The sequence below is a fragment of the Ovis canadensis genome, chromosome 4, assembly GCF_042477335.2.
Source record: "Ovis canadensis isolate MfBH-ARS-UI-01 breed Bighorn chromosome 4, ARS-UI_OviCan_v2, whole genome shotgun sequence".
Lineage (NCBI taxonomy): Eukaryota > Metazoa > Chordata > Mammalia > Artiodactyla > Bovidae > Ovis > Ovis canadensis.
The window spans coordinates 79,239,083-79,259,136 of record NC_091248.1 but is presented as its reverse complement, the minus strand read 5'-3'; the positions used below and the strand labels follow the sequence as shown (position 1 = coordinate 79,259,136).

The following is a 20,054-nucleotide window of genomic DNA, read 5'->3' as shown; positions in this document are numbered from 1 at the left end:
CCCAGGCAGGAGGCCCGATTTGTCTCAGCTGCCGAGCACCCCCGCGCCGAATTAATCTATATCCTGTCAGCCGCGCTTTCACCGCCACAATGGATAGCGCCCCCGAGGCTCCGTGACGTCGCCGGGTGTTTGCAAAGCGGAGGAAAATCCCTCTTCGCACCGCGGGCTCTGACCTCACTCTCCCGCAGAGAGCGTGATGCCCTGCCTTTAATCACCCGTGAAGCGGGGCAGGGAGAAGCCCGCGGAGGAGAGGCTGCGCGGAAATCACCCCACCAGGACTACCAGATGTGACTCACGCTTTTCACCTTTGGAGGGAAGTAACATTTTGCAGCAGGATTCTACCCTGGCCTGCCTCCAAGGGACAGAACAGAGAGAGAATACCCTTCCTGTTCTCGGCAGACAAGGAGCGTGCAATGCCGCTGGAAGCAAAGGGCCAACATCAATAATGCATCGGGATCCACGGCTGACATTTTTCAGCTATCTGGGTAATTGAGCAGTTGTCAAAATACAGCTCTGAAAGGCCACGTGTGCACAGAGCCGTCACTGTTCCTGAAAGGGCAGGTTTAATTCTGGATGGTGTCCAGAGGACATATCCAATCCTCCTTTCCCCAGAAATAAATACTGCTACCAATAGGACAACCATAACATAGTAGTACAGTTAATACCAGTAATAATAATAATGGCTATTCTCTACCATAGGTATGTATGTATGCACTTACCTGTTTGCAAGTATGATATCCCATGATACCTTCACAGCCCAAGGCCACACTGTAAGGGGCAGAACTGGATTTGAACTGAAGCCTGTCACTGACCTGACCCACTATGGGGTCTCTCAGACATTCCAATGTTTTGTAAAAGTTGGGAGGTTAACTCTCCGTGCCTGAACAATTAACAGCCCTCTGTCCCAAAGCCTTCTGGTGATGGTACTGGGACTCTGCAATTACTGACCACTTCAACCATGTTTAAGCAGCTGTACAAATAGGAATGAGGAGATAGAGAAGAGCGTGTAGCCCAAGGCCACACTTGCAGAGAGTGGCAGTGCAGGGCTAGAAAGGAGCCCACAGCGAGAACACTGGAAGGCACATCTCAGGCACACAATACAGTGTTACTAACTACAGTCACCATGCTGTGCCTTAGATCTCCAGAGCTTATTCATCCTACAGAGCTGAAACTCTGTACCCTCAGGCCACCATCTCCCCATTTCCCCTGTCCCACCACCCCTGGTAAGTACTCTTCTACTCTCTGCTTTTACTCGCTACTCAGAGAGTAAACCTCTTTTTTATGACAGTCCGGTTCAGTTCATTTCAGTCGCTCTGTCGTGTCCGACTCTTTGCAACCCCATGAATCACAGCACGCCAGGCCTCCCAGTCCATCACCAACTCCCGGAGTTCACTCAGACTCACGTCCATCGAGTCAGTGATGCCATCCAGCCATCTCATCCTCTGTCGTCCCCTTCTCCTCCTGCCCCCAATCCCTCCCAGCATCAAAGTCTTTTCCAATGAGTCAACTCTTCGCATGAGGTGGCCAAAGTACTGGAGCTTCAGCTTTAGCATCATTCCTTCCAAAGAAATCCCAGGGCTGATCTCCTTCAGAATGGACTGGTTGGATCTCCTTGCAGTCCAAGGGACTCTCAAGAGTCTTCTCCAACACCACAGTTCAAAAGCATCAATTCTTTGGCACTCAGCCTTCTTCACAGTCCAACTCTCACATCCATACATGACCACAGGAAAAACCATAGCCTTGACTAGATGGACCTTAGTCGGCAAAGTAACGTCCCTGCTTTTGAATATGCTGTCTAGGTTGGTCATAACTTTTCTTCCAAGGAGTAAGCGTCTTTTAATTTCATGGCTGCAATCACCATCTGCAGTGATTTTTTTTGACAACTTTTTTTCAATTTTTATTGAAATATAGTTGACTTATAATGTTGTATTAGTTTTAGGTGTACAGCTGAGTGATTCAGATAGATACAGATAAACATACATTCTTTTTCAGATTATTTCCATTATTGGTTATTACAAGATATTGCATATAGTTGCCTGTGCTATCTAGTAGGTCCTTATTGGTTATCTATTTTATATACAGTAGTGTCTATATTTTAATCCGAAACTCCTAACTTACCCCTCCCCATCTTTTCCCTTTGATAACCATAAGTTTGTCTTCTACATCTGTGAGTCTATTTCCATTTTGTAAATAAGTTCATTTGTATCATCTTTTTTAGATTTCACAGATAAGTGATATCATTTGACATTTGTCTTTCTTGGTCTGACTTATTTCACTTAGCATGACGATCTCTGGGTCCATCCATGTTGCTGCAAACAGCATTATTTCATTCTTTTTTATGGCTGAGTAGTATTTCACTGGGTATATATTCCACATCATCTTTATCCATTCATCTGTCAATGGTCACTAAGGTTGAGCCCATGTCTTGGCTATTATAAATAGTGCTGCTATGAACACTGGGGTGCACATATCTTTTCAAATTATTGTTTGCTCCAGATATATGCCCAGGGGTGGGATCACTGGATCATATGGTAGTTCTATTTTTAGTTTTTTAAGGAATCCTCATACTGTTCTCTACAGTGGCTGCACTAATTTAAATTTCCACCAGCAGTGTAGTAGAGGGATCCTCTTTCTCCACACCCTAAAAGAGTAAATCTTAAGTGTTCTCACCACATACACAAAAAAGGGAACTATGTGAGGCGACAGACATGTTAATTAGCTTGATGGTAATCATTTCACAATGTATATATATATCAAAACATCACTCTGTATACCTTAAATATATGCATGTTTATTTATTGATTATAAATAAATATAAATATAAATAAAGCTTCAATAGTGGCTTGCCTGGTGGCTCAGTGGGTAAAGAGTTTGCCTGCAATGAGGGAGACCCAGGTTTGATCCCTGGGTTGGGAAGATCCCCTGGAGAAGGAAATGGCAACCCATTCCAGTATTCTTGCCAGGAGAATCCCCAAGGACAGAGGAGCCTGGGTCACAAAGAGTGGGACACAACAGAGCGACTTCACTTTCACTTTCACCTCAACAAAGCTGGGGATGGTGGAAAGGAGATTTCCACTCTCCTTATGGTAACTACTTTAATCATTCATTTCAGGGTCTAGGGATTAGACCCACAGTCTCAGAAAGTCACAAACAGCCAGGCTGATGCCCCAGACCTCAGGGGAATGTACTACACAGGTTTCACAGGGAGGCATGCTCTTTTCCCAAGAGTCTCAAATGACAAAAAAGGAAAACACAAGCATGCTCAGGAACAGAAGTACAGTTAAGGACTTCTGAAAAAAACACTGCATATCACAGAAACAGGAAACTCCTCCATCACCCACCCCTTTTCTTGCTTTTGCCTGGCAGCATTTTTCCTTCTCTCCAATCAGAGAGGAGATCACAGGAAAAATTTCACTTGCTCGATTCATTAAGGCAGAGCAAAGGAGATATCATTTTCTTGCCTTTTAAATTCCTCTCATTCCTTTCATCTAATTTTTCTCTTACAAGAAGCAAGAAATCAAAACAATATGTTTTCCTGGAATGATATACGTAAATGAAGACAAAATGATGGGAACTGGGATTAAATGCTGCAGAGCTGAAAATAACACATGGGGCTAAGTGAGCCAGCAGCCTTATTTATGCTATTTATGACAGAAATAGCAGTCATAATACAGTAATAATACTTCTGCATTTAACTCTTTGGGATGGTCCTTTTCTCAAGCTTTGCAAATCAAAGTGCAGAATTATCCTGAGGGCTGGAGGGGCGCTGCCTTCTGTGATCAGTACTCAACCTAGATTAATGAAGCATTCATAACACCTGTGCTTACACTTCTTGCACTGTCATCCCAGCCTTCTCAGGAGTGGTTTGATCCGCATGGGAACAAGCCTCGAAATTCCAGCGATACCAGGGATTCAAAAGGCAATGACCTTGACATACCACAGGCTTTCCTCTCACCACCCAGGAAGCTCAGCATCAAGATTGGACAAAAAAACTATCTTCCACCCTGGAATTAATCATCATTTCAGAGTTTCCATTACAAATCTTTGTTTGGAGAAGCCTAGAAAAGTAGACGAATCATGGGGTGCTAGAAAGATTTTAAACTTTTACGGATCAAGGCACCCTTTGAAAATTTGATTTAAAAAATTACAGATTCTATTTCTACCTATTTTAATAAAATGTGAATATCATGATTTGCATATATTCTTAGGAGGCTCTTTGACCTTCCCATAGCTCATCCATCCCCCTTCCCCCAAAATCCTGCTTTGGCTTAACAACAATGTGTGTTGTGTGTGTGTGTGTGTTTGCTTTTCACAGCACCAAAAGAAAATGTTGCTGCCCTTAGTCACTCAGTTATGCCTGATTCTTTGCGACCCCATGGACTGTAGCCCACCAGGCTCCACTGTCCGCGGGATTTTCTAGACAACGGTACTGGAGTGGGCTGCCATTTCGTCCTCCAGGGGATCTTCCTGACCCAGGGTTCAAATCTGAATCTACTTTATCTCCTGCATTGCAGGCAGTTTATTTACCTGCTAAGCCATCAGGGAAGCCCCAAAAGAAAATGGTATGAACTACATAGGGAAAATTCTTTTTAAATATTCAAATACTTCAAAAAGAAGGAATTGCATTTAATGAAAAACAAATATATGCCAAGTTCTCTACCAGGCATATGACGTGTGCTTTTGCAACTACTTTTCTTCACAGCTGTGTATCAACAAGGAAGGTGCCTTTCACATTCACCTCTCTGTTCCCAGCGCCTTTCAGAGTGCTGGTGCTTGTCGAATACTTGCTGAGGGAATTCATTATTACTAATTTGCAGATGAGAAAAACTGAGCCTCCAAGAGATTATCTTACACGAGTCAGACAGAGAATGAATGGTCGAGGTAGAATTTGAACTCAGAGCTGCCTGCCCCCTTCCCCGTACACCTTGATGAACATTTGCTGCGCTCTCCTCTGAGAGCAAAGCAAAGACACACACAAGAAATTATATACAATGTTGGGGTCCAGTGCTGTGGGAAACAGGAAAAGGGAAGGGGGGGAACTGAGAGTATGAGGGAGGGACAGGTTATAGCCCTGACCGGGGTAGTCAGTGTCAGCCTCCCCAGAAGGTGAGATTGGAGCAAAACCTTGAAGGAGGTGAAGGGGGTGAGCTATGCAGAGGAGTAGGCCAAGGAGAAGAAGAGCTAGAGCCGAGCCCCAGCACAGCAGCATGCCTGGTGGGCTCGTGGAACAAGGAGCTGGTGTGGCTGGAATCAGGTCATAGGAGGGAGGGTCCCATAACAAGGGACTGTGGAAAGGACGTGTGTCACTTACTGCAAGGACTTTGGCTTCTACTCAGAATGAGACGGGAATTCGCTGCAAGATTCAGAGCAGGATGGGGGCATAATCTAACTTCCATCCTACAAAGATGTGTTTGGCTCCTGGCATAAGGCCAGAGCATGGCAGGGGCCAGGGCAAGAATGGGGAGACCAGGTGGAAGGCCACATCAAGTGATTCAGGCAAAAGATGCCAGTGGCTCAGCCAGGTGGTAGCAGTGGAGATAAAGAGAAGCATATTCCCCGTATGCAAGAGAAGAATTAAGAATGACTCCAAGGTTTTTGGCCGAAGCAACAAAACTGACATCTGTTTAGGCTCATCCTTCCATTCGAAGAAGGCAAGCCTTAAAAGCCTGCTGTCTTATTCTCAAAGCCTCAAAATCAACCTAGGGAGAAATAATATGATGTTTACAGCTTCCAAAGATGTTTCCTTTTTTCTTTTCATAAGAGAGATGTTTCTCCATGTAGCCCTGTGACAAGAGGCAGGAAGAACTTCCTTTAAAAGTGCATGTTTTTCAGTTAAGGTTTGGAAAGCAAGCTTTGGAGACTTTCCTTTGTCTGACTCCCTACCTTCAGGTCTAGGGCTGCATGATCCTCTCCAGGTGGAAGGCTGCAAAATCTTCTCTCCTGCTCTGCTAGACCCCAGGTCAGTACCTGGATACATGCCTGCTGGCCACAACACGCTGATGTTTTCTGAAACTGGGAATTTTAGACAGATGCTGACTTCCAGGTGACCTGAATCTGACACCAAGAGTGAGAAGCTAGGGCTGTCTCCCCTCACCAGGCATTCCTGGTTAGCCTAGGCTGCCAGGCAAATGTCGAGCCATCGGCTCTGGACACAATCAAAAGTGAATCTGGAGCTCACTTCCGGCTCAGACTGCTCAGCCAAGGAGATAATCCACAGAAAGTGCTGAAGGCTTGGCAGAGGGTAAATCTCCCACTGGCTTCCTTTGAGGGTTTGCTTTTTTAAAATGCTAAAATGGAAAAGCCGAGATGGTAGATAAACTATATTTTTGGAAGGAAAAATTACTGCACGTCTATAAGGTGCCTGGCATTGTGCTGAGTGTTTTCTAGAAGCACCATCTTGCTGAATCTACACAGCGTCTGGTAAGTCAGCATTACTTTCCCCATTTTTATGAGAAGAGAAGTTTAGAGAGGTTAAGCAACTTACCCAAAGCGCTCAGCTAGTCAGTACAGATGTCCAACTTCAAAGCATAGCTTTCACAGCAACTGCCTCCAGGATAATAGGTAGTCTTCATGTGCCTGGGACTGAGTGGGGTCCTGGGATGCTGGGCTTTCAGTTTAAAATGTAGGAAAAGTGAAAGTGTTCATTGCTCAGTCGTGTCCTACTCTTTTGCCAGCCAAGAGACTATATCCCACCAGGGTCCTCTGTCTATGGAACTCTCCAGGCAAGAATACCAGAGTGAGTAGCCATTCCGTTCTCCAGGGGATCTTCCCAACCCAGGAATAGAACTTGGGTCTCCTGCTTTGCAGGCATATTCTTTAGCAGGAAAGTCTAGGGCAAACCACAGCCAGAGAGTCACCCTAGCTGCCCCTTTAAATGAAAATATCCACATGTAAAATGCAATAATTTCACAAATACCTAGACAATTCAGTAGACAAAGTCTTTTAAAACATCACTGAGAAAGTTACAGAAACACATCTTTATTCAAGGTAATATGGGCTCCTATGGGGTTTATCTTTAAGAAAAGCAGGTTTCTTTCCCACCCAGTTACAAAACATCTTCTGCAATTATAAGAGAGTGGAGCCCTTGGTGAGAATATGCTACAGATCATTAATCCCCAGTTTCCTACACATTTTACCAGGATCCATTTCACCAGCTGACTCCCAAGGCAAGCTTAGTAGTTGTGAGTGTTCTGCAAACCCAGGCCCCTTTTGCATCTGCTTGCTGCAAAGTGTCAACTAGATTTCTTGCTCTGGTCACTATATATCCTTGACTAATTTACCCGGGGTCTCTGGCCCACTGTCTTGCTAAGGGGACATCAATGAATTCAGCTGTTGGTGACAAGTTTCCGCTGCTTAGATCCTAGAACTTGGAGCATTCTCCGGAATCTGGCTTGCACCATTTGCTAGTACTGCTCACTCATCATTCCACATCTTTCTACTCATTTATTATCCCTAGTTCTTTAAAAGACAGTCTAGCCCTCTATACTAAAGAAATTCTTTGAAGGCAAGGACTAGGTTAATTTGCCCTCTAGAACATATAAGAAATGTTTAATAAATGCATGCTGAATTATCTTGTTATTTGATTAAGAACAGTTTTCGTACTCAGACAGCCTGAAGACTGAAAATCTCCTTAGGAAAGAAACCAAACAGCCACAATATTTCTGATGAGGCTGAAGTCAGACAACCACCAAATACTATGTTCCCAGGATGAAAAGAGCTGGAGCCCCTCTATGGGTGCACAAGCAATCCCACCTCCTCATGCCTGATTTCTTCCCTCCAGACAATGGCATCTAAGATGCATCACTCCCAGCAGCCATCCTCAGCTGGACTGGCCTGCCCTTGGCTGCTGTGTGTGCAGCTTGGTATGTGTGCAGCTTGGCCAGAATCACACTGGCCTTGACCTGGGTCTTGGAAGCCCAAGCATGACAGAAGTGTCTATTCTCACACAGCCCACTCTGGCTCTCCAACATGAGTGTAGCTTTGCTGCATCCTTCTAACATCCCCAGTATGCTGCCTCCAGCACGGATGGTCCTCATCAACTGAGTCTGCAGAATTAGAATGCTGCTTCTGGGGAAGGTTTTCTTTCTGCTTTTTGAACTTTAGAAACTAGATGTATCAGACTGTCCTTGTGCAAATGTGGATATGTCCTCCAGGCCCTCGTCCCAAATAAGACCTAAACAAACCAGGCTGTAAGTAAAGTGCCTACAGAAGAGCACAGTCCAAGGCGCCTCAACTCAACCCCTCTTCAGTCTCAACAGGTGCCAATCCATAGGCCTATCCCACGCTTAGGCCAATATTCCCCATCATATTATGTTGCACAGTATTATAAATTGGCATCATAAAAATGGCCTTTGAGCCTGGATGGGGGTGTAGTTTGGGAGAGAATGGATACATGTATGTGTATGACTGAATCCCTTTGTTATTCACCTGAAACTACTACAATATTGTTAGTCGGTTATACCCCAATACAAAATATTTTGGTGTTAAAAAAAATAAAAACTAAAATGGCCTTTGGCCAAATAAGTTATAGAAAAGCTGGATTACAGAATATGAAGAGGGCATCTTTCCTGGAGGACATTTGAGAGCCTTATCATGGTGTGGGGTATTATGAACCTCCAAAATGGAGTGTAGTATGCAGTGTTTCCCAGACTTAGTAGACCATGGGAACCCTCATCACCTCCCTCTTTGGCAGTTCATCTTCAGGCATTGCTGCTCTTCCAGCATAACCTTGGGAATTCAGCTCTAGCCTCATGAACTCATTTAATCCCAGAGCAGGTGAGGGACTTCACCCAAAGCTAGGGGGAAGAAAGCATTAATGGTTTTGGAAGATGTTCTTTAAAGCCCTCATCAAAGAGATATACTGGGCAAGTTTAGACAACAGAATGTTAAACAGAAAATGTATTTTAAAATCTCAAAAACAAATCTTCTAATCCTCAGTTATAGCCACAGTGAGCATCAAATACTGTCAACAGAATAAACCATTCATTCCCCCTGACATCGTATCACATCTCATCATGGTGGAATGAGCACAGGCTTGGGAATTAGATAAAGACTGTGTGGATCACAATAAACTATGGAAAATTCTGAGAGAGATGGGAATACCAGACCAATACCTGCCTCTTGAGAAATCTGTATGCAGGTCAGGAAGCAGCAGTTAGAACTGGACATGGAACAACAGACTGGTTCCAAATAGGAAAAGGAGTACGTCAAGGCTGTATATTGTCACCCTGCTTATTTAACTTCTATGCAGAGTACATCATGAGAAATGCTGGACTGGAAGAAGCACAAGCTGGAATCAAGATTGCTGGGAGAAATATCAATAACCTCAGATATGCAGATGCCATCACCCTTATGGCAGAAAGTGAAAAGGAACTAAAAAGCCTCTTGATGAAAGTGAAAGAGGGGAGTGAAAAAGTTGGCTTAAAGCTCAACATTCAGAAAACGAAGATCATGGCATCCGGTCCCATCACTTCATGGGAAATAGATGGGGAAACAGTGGAAAGTGTCAGACTTTATTTCGGGGGGCTCCAAAATCACTGCAGATGGTGACTGCAGCCATGAAATTAAAAGACGCTTACTCCCTGGAAGAAAAGTTATGACCAACCTAGATAGTATATTCAAAAGCAGAGACATTACTTTGCCAACTAAGGTCCATCTAGTCAAGGCTATGGTTTTTCCAATAGTCATGTATGGATGTGAGAGTTGGACAGTGAAGAAGGCTGAGCGCCAAAGAATTGATGTTTTTGAACTGTGGTGTTGGAGAAGACTCTTGAGAGTCCCTTGGACTGCAAGGAGATCCAACCAGTCCATTCTGAAGGAGATCAGCCCTGGGATTTCTTTGGAAGGAATGATGCTAAAGCGGAAACTCCAGTTCTTTGGCCACCTCATGTGAAGAGTTGACTCACTGGAAAAGACTCTGATGCTGGGAAGGATTGGGGGCAGGAGGAGAAGGGAACAACAGAGGATGAGATGGCTGTATGGCATCACTGACTCGATGGATGTGAGTCTGAGTGAACTCTCGGAGTTGGTGATGGACAGGGAGGCCTGGCATGCTGCGATTCATGGGGTTGCAGAGAGTCGGACACAACTGAGCGACTGAACTGAACTGAATTTTCAAATCTTGACTCTGCTCCTATTTACTTCTCAAAACCTGACTTGTAGGATTGTTACGAGAATTCAATAAGATAATGAACAGCATCACATAATAAAAAATAATTAATATGACTTAAAATTATTATTTTTATGATATGGAAAACATCCCACAATGTCTTAATGCAAATAACATATGTTCTATCTATACAGAAGATGGTTCTATACCAAGTTCTGGTATATGTACTGGTACAGGAAAATCTGTGTTAGTCAAGGTTCCCCAGAGAAACAGAACAAATTGGAGATATGTATATAGGTAGATGGGCTTCCTGGATGCCTTGCCAATGCAGGAGATGCATGTTCAGTTCCTGGGTTGGGAAGATTCCATGGAGAAGGAACTGGCATCCCACTCCAATATTCTCACCTGGAAAACACACGCACAGAGAAGCCTGATGGGCTACAGTCCCTGGAGTCACAAAAGAGACATGACGGAGAGACTAAATAACAACAACAAATCTAGGTAGACAGAGACATATTTGTTACAAGACACTGGCTCATGCAAACTGGAATCTGAGAAGTCCCAAGATTTACAGGTGGTAAACTGGAGACCCAGGAGTACCAGTGGTATAAAATTCAATCCAAAAGCCAGCAGTCTTGAGAACCTAAAAAAGCAGATGTTTCTGTTTCAGTTTAAAGACCAAAGAGCCCAGTGTCTCAGATCATGCCATCAGACAAGAGGAATTCCCTCTTACTCAGCCTTTTTATTCTATTCAGGTCTTCCATTGATTGGATGAGCCCCCAACACACACACATTACAGAGAACCATCTACTTTACTCACTCTATCTATTTAAATGCTAAACTCATCTACAAAGTCTCACAAGCACACCCTGAATAATATTTGGTCAAAAGTCTGGGCTCCTGAGCGCTCAATCAAGATGACACATAAACTTAACCATCACAACATCTAAATAAAGCTATAAAATTAACCAGGTTGAGTAAATCTGGAATTTGGGGCAGTCAGAACACCACAGTGCCAAGCAGCAAGTCGGAATGCCAAATGACAACCCAACTCCAGTGCCAAGATGCCTGAATAACAGAAGAAATCCCTTAATAAATCTAGCTAGAATGAACAATTTAATAATTTTGTCTGCTGCCCAGATTGACCCCAAAGATCAACCAATTGTGTCTCCAACTTCAATGCCAACCCTTGGAGAATTGTAAATGAAAGAGAAAATGCTCCAAGCTAACAAACAAGCATCCCCTACTGAGAGCAATTTTTTTTTTTTAAACCATGTAGCCTGATCCTGTTGGTGCATATTGAAAGAATAAAGCAATGAAGCATCCCAGCAAACTTTGGCTAGCCCTGAAAAAGTGAACAGCAAAGAAAGAACTGAGACTGCCGCTGGGAAATGGGTGGGTACAGAGGAAGAACAGTTGCCACGAGCACTAAAGCCTTAGCTAGTGAGACTCCAACTAAGACCATATTCTGCTGGGATCTTAGTAGGGCAGCAGACAAAATTATTAAATTGTTCATTCTAGCTAGATTTATTTCTTCCGTTATTCAGGCATCTTGGCACTGGAGTTGGGTTGTCATTTGGCATTCCGACTTGCTGCTTGGCACTGTGGTGTTCTGACTGCCCCAAATCCCAGATTTACTGGGATCTTCTGGGATCTACACTTCACTTTCCTAGTAGGAATGCAAGTCACAAGGTAACCTGACATGAAAGGAAAGAGTAACTAACAATTGCTGAGCACTGATGTTCCAGGCACCGTGCCAAGCCCTTTAAAGACACTGACCCACACCATTCTTACCACCACTCTGAGGCTTAGAGATCAGAGAACTGACTTCTGAAGTTAACTGACTTGCTCAAGGTTGCATGACCTTGGAGAGCCTTTCTCCTTACGGACAATAGGAATTATATAAAAGTATTTGCCCCTTCGTTAAAGATGCCATGAAACTCAAATCCAAACAATCTGAATATAATCCCTGCATATGGATTTAATTTCAATTTTTCTTACATTCTTATAAACCACATCAAGTTCTCTATAAATCAAAGTAGAAGGAGGATGGTTAGAAAACCAAATATATAGGACATGTGGGACAATGATCCAGATTTATCTGATTCTAAAGATTTTACTCCTTTTACTGCATTAAATTGGAGAGAATTGTTCAATTAGGTTTTTGTTTTGTTCTTCTGTCCCACTTATGCACCCATCAGGACTTTCTAGGTGATTCTAGATCTGTATATCTTAAGCTTGCAATAGACCTTTGAGTGATTTTCTCTAAGATCATTCCCATTTTATCTCTTCCATTGAATAAGCTCAGAGCTCTATTTTTTTTTTTTTTTTGTCTTTGACTGTGCCCAGTCTTAGTTGTAGCATGCAGGATCTAGTTCCCTAACCAGGGATGAAACTTGGACTCCCTGCATTGGGAGCAGAGTCTTGACCACTGGACCACGAGGGAAATCTCTTGGAGCACTTTTTCTGAACAAGTCAGTCCCCTATTCTTAAAATTAAAAACATCTGTTTACTTCCATAAACAAATGTGGAACTCAAAAGATGTTCACTGCCATGGTCTTAGGGGAAAGGATAGTGATGCCTGCAACTTGTACTGATGGACCTACATGCAGGGCAGGAATAGAGATGCAGACACAGAGAACGGACCTGGAGACACAGTGGGGGAAGGAGAGGGCGGGATGAATTGAGGGAGTAGCCCTGTCACATATACATGCCATGTGTAAAACTGATAGCTAGTGGAAAGCTGTTGTATAACACAGGGGCTCAGCCTGGTGCTCTGTGATGATCTAGATGGGTGGGATTGGGGTGGGAAGGCTCAACAGGGAGGGAATATATGCATATATATGGCTAATTCACGTTGCTCTACAGCAGAAACTAAAGCAATACTGTAAAGCAATCATATTCTAGTTTCTAAAAAAATAATTGTGTGTGGCAGGAATAACATGGATTGATGAATGATAGAGACAAGGATAAACGCACAGATCTGTGGAAATCAAATATAGCAATTGTTAATTGTACAGTCAAGGTTATAGATAATGATGTTCTCTATACAATTCTATCACCTAAACTACATATTTGAAATTTTTTAAACAATGGGGGATTCACAGAGAAAATAGGCATGATGGAGGGTACCAGGGGTTGGGGGAGAGTTTCAGTTTGACATGATGAAAAATCAGATCCAGGTGAAAATCAATCTGGAGATAAACACCAGTGATGGTTGCCCAACGATGTGAATACACTTAATGCCACTGAATTGTACATTTTTAAAGAGTTTAAGTGGTAAATTCTATGTGCACCTTATCACAATATAATTAAGTAAGTAAATGTTGTAGGGGTGAATTATTCTGAAAAATTGGTGGAGCAACAACAATGGTTCTTAACAAAACACAGAAAGGACAGAACAATAAAAGCAATTTGTAAGTATATTTATGCAAACATGAAAAACAAAGGAAAATGTATTAAATAGCTCCCCCTCATGAAAAAATAGGTTTAACCTATGAACCTATGTGCAGGGCAGGAATAAATCTTTATTTAAGACTTAAGTCTTTTTACAAAAGAAAGTTATTCACAGATTCTTCGGTTCAATAAAAGAAAGTAACAGGGAGAAAATGTCATCTTCAGCCTTGTAAAGAACTCTAGACTAAATCAGAAATCTGGTTTTTGCTTCTAAAAACTTATACTCAATATCGGTGTGCTATTTTGCAAAACACCATTTTCATGTATGTTTCACCTCCACTGTGTTACTGTTCTCATCTGGAAGAAAAACGGTGGATTGAGTCGTACCTCAGTCCTCGATTTTAACAGTTCATAAGTTGTGTCATTTGCATATTTTGTACAAGTCTTTATATGTTACGTAATTAAATAAATACAAAATTAGTCAACTAACAAGGACCAAAGAATGTCTGCTGGATCCCTCTGATTCACAAAACCCATCCTGAGCTCCTGAGCATGGCAAATAAGGCCCTGTAAGCCTGCTGCTTCAGCTCCTCATCTCTCACTACTCTCACCTTTTATAAGCTACAGTCATGGCCTCTTCTCGAGCGTACCACCCACTGTGCCTTTGAGTGTGTTCTTTCCACTGGCTAGAGACACTCACTCTGCCTTCCCTTCCCTTACATCCAGCCACAACTGGGGCATGTCCCCCCACTTTCCCCTGACTCTTCCTTTAACCCAGGTCAACTGTCACCTCTTCAGTGATGTCTCCTGGGATCTGCACCTTCTCATGCCCAACCCTTCATCATCCTCACCACTGACATAAAAGCAGTAGTTGTTCTCAGGACTTCCCACGGTTAAGACTCTGTGCTTATACTGCAGGAGAAGTGGGTTCAATCCCTAATCAGAGAATTAAGATCCCATATGCTGCACAGCATGGCCAAAAAAAGAGGAAATGAAAAAAGCATACGTTCTACTTTCTGCATCTTTATTTTCTCTTTTGTTTCTGTTTGTTGTCTGTCTGGTTTGGCTTTTAATTGAGATATAATTGACATATAACACTGTACTAGTTTTAGGTGTAAAACATAATAATTTCATATTTACATGTATATATTGTGAGATGATGAAAGAAGGAAGACAGGGAGGGAAAAAGGGAGGAAGGCAGGCAACATTTCTGGATGTCCCATCAAATTTCAGGCTGTTTTCCTATGACATTCCTAAAGAAGAATTTATTATTTGAGGAAATAGGTGGTATAAACTCTGCTATGTTTGATAGGAAAGTACATAGTTCTGATCCCTCCCATTAGTCACCCAATGTCATAAATTAAATTCCTGCCTGGTGGCATATTAATTTACTTTCTCTTAAATTACACACTCTTGCCGTATGCTTTGAGCTGCCAACCTCTACTAAATTAAGGAGAACGCAAAGATGATGCTTACTTGAACTTTTCAGAAAGCCACATAAATACTTCGGTTTTGCCAAAAGCAGTCTACAATCCCTTTTAGAGTTAGACACTAGCCTTCTGCTTTCATCTAGACTGATCCATTCATGACTTACTTGCTTCTCAAAATAAGAAAAGTGAGCTCCAAATACCAAAGATTATCTGAAGCAACGCCTGAGATGACCACACACACACACACACACGCACATGCACACACACGTGCACACACATGCACACACGCACACACGCGCACACACACATGCAGAAACATGTACAAAGACACACACACATATGTTTCCTTGCTCCTGACTTTCTCTTTGCTGAGCAGTCTAGTCCCAGTATCTGGTCTGGGGCCAGGCCTGATGTTCTCATGTTCTCCCCAGGACTTGAATAAACAAGCTGAAGAAAAAGAAAGAAGTGGACAAATATGCACTTAAGAACTGACTGCCCTGCTCACCTTGTTCTAACTAATGGAATTTCCACGTAGCACAATAGACAGGATCAACTAAATGTTTTGTTCACACTCAATGGCACTTCTCACACTGGGATCCCTGGCTAAATACAGGATCATGGTGCTGGAAATTAAGAAACATGACCTAGATCCAAATCCTTTTGTTCCCTGATTATGTTTTTTTCCCTGTTACTTTTTAAAATGTTCTTGTAAAAACTATCACAAAAAGGAGGTCAACGTGCCTCTCAAACATCTGGGTGTGCCATCAACCTTCAGAGTTTTTCTTATAATGAATTCTCCACACAGGGAATTACTTGAGAGTTATGCTAAAAATGTGATGTGAGTATTCTCAGACACCCAAGATACATTTCTTGTTCAAGGACAATTGAAAATTGGTTGGGCACTTCAATTTCTGGATTCTTCTAAACAATAATCTATCATTTCAGGATTTCTTAAAGCACTAAAAGTAATTAGAAAAGGAAAGCCCTTCCATCACGTTTATTCACTCAGACCACATTTACTGAGCACTTCCTGGGGACACACCTAACAGATCACGGGTCCTCTGAGGTCTCCTGGAAATAGAGGCCCCCTTTCACCATCATCCAGTGGCCTACTGCAGAGTCCACTAGTTTTTGAGCTTGACAAACTGAGGTTCAAATATTTATTCTGCCATTTAGTGACCATGCCTTTGGGCAGGCTATTTAACCTCCCTGAATCTCAGTTTCTTCCTCCATAACATAAGTGTAATAATACTATTCTCAAAGGATTGTTACAAGGATGAAGTATAAAGCCCACATATAGCACCTGGCATGGTGCCAACCTCAGTCGATGTCAATTCCTTTCCTTCCTTCCTTTCCTATCTGGCAGGAGGCAACTGTCCAGGAAAAATTGCACTCATTCCTGAAGGGTCTGGAGTGACAACTGCTTATACAGCATGGCATGCTGCCAAAAGGAAGACTGGGGGCAAAGGGTGACATCTGAGGTGACTATTTAGCTGTCAGGTTTTTGGTGTGACCTCCTGGAGACTGCTGCCAGAGGCACTGGCCAGATACCTGCTGCCAACGGCAGGCCATGGAGAAGCTGGTTCATTACGGGCATTTTGCTTCCTGCATGTGTATTCCTGAAGACGTCTCGGCCTTCCCTTGGCCTCAGTGGGATTGCTTCACACAGAGAAGTCAGGATTGAGGGGTTTCTCCAGGTGACTGAGGAGCACATGACAAGCCACATAAAACCATATCCTATTTAATAAAGAAAAACGTTTCTGGGACTTCCCTGGTGGTCCAGTGGCTAAGACTTCACGCTCCCAACACAGGGGGCCTGGGTTCGATCTCTGGTCATGGAACTAGATCGCACATGCCACAGCTGCAGAACATGCATGCCACAACTAAGACAGGGCATAGCCAAATAAATAAATAGTTTTTAAAAAAGAAGGAAGTTTCTGCCTAGGCCAGCTAGGCTCAGCAGCCATTTCCAAGTAACAGAGCTGATCAGCATCCAGGGGATGCTGGTTAAATAAAATCAACTAAGTTCAGGGTTTTATAATCTCCCCTCTCCCCTCTCCATGCCCCACAAGAGTAAAAACCTGACAAAAAGAATGTGGAGGAGGGACCAGAGAGCGAAAGAGAGCTGGAAGATCATTGGGAGCCAAAAGGGAAGGGCTGAAGGTAAGGTCTGGCTATGCTGCCAGTGCAGAGAACACCACAGTGCTTATATACCTCTAGAAGCAAAGTGAGCTGATTCACCCTGCAGAACCCTGAGAATATCTGAGACTAGTGAGGTCAAGTTCAGGGATGAGGTTGAAGCTGAGGATACAGGCCTTAGCCTGCTTGTTATCACAGGATGCTGGCAGCCAGACAGACATCTCCCACACACTCTTGCCCAGTTGGGAGACTGGAAAATTCTTGAGAATAGAAGAGCTTCAGAGAAAATACCACTTAAGATGTGATTCCCCCCCAAAAAAGACAATGAGCTAGAAACCTGCCCAGTTACCCTACAGTAAACCCTAATAGTTGACAAGCTTAATCCCATAGAGAGGGCTTGCTCTTGGCTTTCAGTGCTCTTAAATATGAACAGATAGACAAGGACTGTCATATATTTAAGAAAATCCTTCAACATGATGAGAATCAAAACAAAAGAAAGCTACAGTAAAGGAGTTGCAATACAATGCAGGAAAGAGAAGAAACTTCTGAAGATAAATAATAACTAATATCTGCAGAGTTATGAAGAAATATTGCAGACAAGATACAAGAAGAGGATGCTACTCAAATAAAAAGAAAGGGAACGAGAAAGCTATAAAATATTTTAAATGCATTAGAAAAATCAGATTCAACACAAAGGACAGAAGATAAGGTTGGCAAAATCTAATACAAAGTAAAATGAAGGACAAAGACATGGAAAATCCTAGAAAAGCTTTTTAAATGAGAAGACAATGCAAAATATCAAATATTTGACTGAGCAGAGTCCTGGATAAATAGCCAACAGAAGGGAAAAAATTAGGAATAATATCACACATTTCCCCAAACTGGACACAATTAAAATTCAATCAAAGCTCATATATGTTGAAGAATTCTTTCACAGAGTAAAGAAGGGGGAAAAATGCATAAGTAGAAATATGCATTGAGAAAATTAGAGGATCAGTCCAGAAGAATGTGAAAGCTCAAAGGGTTTGCACAGGCCATGATGCAGAAAATTATAGAAATAAAAAACATACAGCTCCAATACTTTTCTAAGGGTTTACTGAGTACTTACTATGTTCCCAGTATCATGACAAACATCAACATTTGGCTCTAAACCCATATCAACTTGCTCCTTTCTTGTTCTAATAAGCATCTAGATGCACAGCATAAATGATCACAGTTTATAAAATCTGGCCACCTTTTTTTTCTGTATCCCACATAGTCAAATATCAACCCAGGTCCTCTCTTGGCCTGCTCCAGGCCCACAGAGCCAGGCCCACAGGCTGTGCCAGAGCTTGGAGATTTTAAATGGAATCTGAGTCACCCAGGGCAGTATTCAGATGACCACATGCTTCTGTTCCAATGTTCGTGCCTTCTCTTCAATTCAGCCTTCCCCTTGGCACACACATACTCTAACTCATCTGGTCCTCACTCCAGGACTTTACACAAAATAAGGCCCTTGGGCCAAAGAAACATACAGGGAACTGGCCACAAATACTGTAGAAGCAAAGGATTGAGGGAGATGGAAGTTCAGTCTTGGGACACATTTATCAAATTCCCACCCTTCTCTGAGCACAGTGTGAGTCAGTGGGGTGCAGAATTTAATAAAATGCATTAATACTTATGTATAAGAATTCTCCTCATACTGTTGTTTATGATTGCAAAAATCAAAAACAAAAAGTTGGAGACAACCTGAATAGCTGAAAATTCAGAAGAGCTTATCCAGACTCTAATAATAACAGAGGGATGGGTTTATATACAAGGAGAGATGTTTACTGCCATGCGAGGGGAAAGATCACAAAATAGTGTATACCTTTGATTCCACTTTTGCTTTTTAACAAAAGTACAGAGAGCACATCTAATAGGTCTCAATGAGTGTTTCTCAGCCTTGCATCTACTGACGTTGCGGGGCTGTCCTGTGTGTTGTACGACTTTTAACAGTATCCCTGGATTTTACCCACTAGGTGCCAATAGCTACTCCCAAGTTGTGACAACCTAAAATGTGTCCAGACATGTGCCAACTGCACCTGAGTAGAAAAACGGTCCCCAGCTGAGAACCACTGCCCTGAGTCAAGAAGCCTAGAAGGGCACGGTGTCGATTTTGGTATTTGCCAGTCAGTAAGTCTTCCCCATGGCTGTCTCTGCTTGGTGAGGTAACAGGTGATTTGTCTTTTCTTCACTACAGAGTGAGGCTGTCCTCTGAGGCATCTTCAGATGTCTATAGCTTAAACATGTATTTCTTAAGGAGTTATTAATATTTTTAAAAAATATCATGTATCCAAGTTGAAATAAACAACTCGACTTGGTTAGTAAAGTTTGTTGATAAACCCAAAATGAAATATACCAATTCTGTGCTTGGATCTTGAATGTCCACACTTAGATATACCTGGAACAGAGATGAGTTTTAATTCAGGAACAAAACAGAATTTTAGAGATGGAAGGGACTTCTGTGGCCCTCTGGTCCCCTACTGTCCCCTCATCTCCCCCACCTCGACCCTGCCCCCTCTGCTCCAGCCCACACAGCATCCTCTTTGCAGTTCCTCAGCCAACTCTCTCCTCCAGCCCTCTTCCCTGGCCCTTCCCCTGGCCTGAAGCTCCTTCCCACAGGCCTGCCCGACTCACTCCCTCACCTCTCGCAGGTCCCTGCTCAAAGCCACCTTCTCAGGGAGGCCAGGACTGACGCTGTATCCTCCCCCATGACTCTAGCACTATCCACTCACTGCTTTCCCTGTTGGTTTTTTATTTTCTGACATTTTTTTCCCCATAGCCCTTCTCCACATGACATACCCTACATTTTATTTAGTTATTACTAGCTAAAGAATGTGAGCTAAAAATGACCACGGACTTGTGTCTGTTGTGTTCTCTGCTATATGCCCAGTGCCTAGAACAGTGCCTGGCACATGTCAACATACCTGAATATCAGGCATGCAAATTCACCAGCAAGG

The 20,054-nt window shown here is 42.8% G+C and overlaps 1 protein-coding gene across 6 annotated transcripts in view; it reads right to left on the bottom strand.

Moving 5' to 3' along the window:
• The window catches only part of PDE1C (phosphodiesterase 1C), a 541,038-nt gene that overhangs the window by 341,984 nt on the left and 179,000 nt on the right, over positions 1-20,054 (bottom strand). The gene's annotated exons all lie outside the window — the stretch shown is intronic.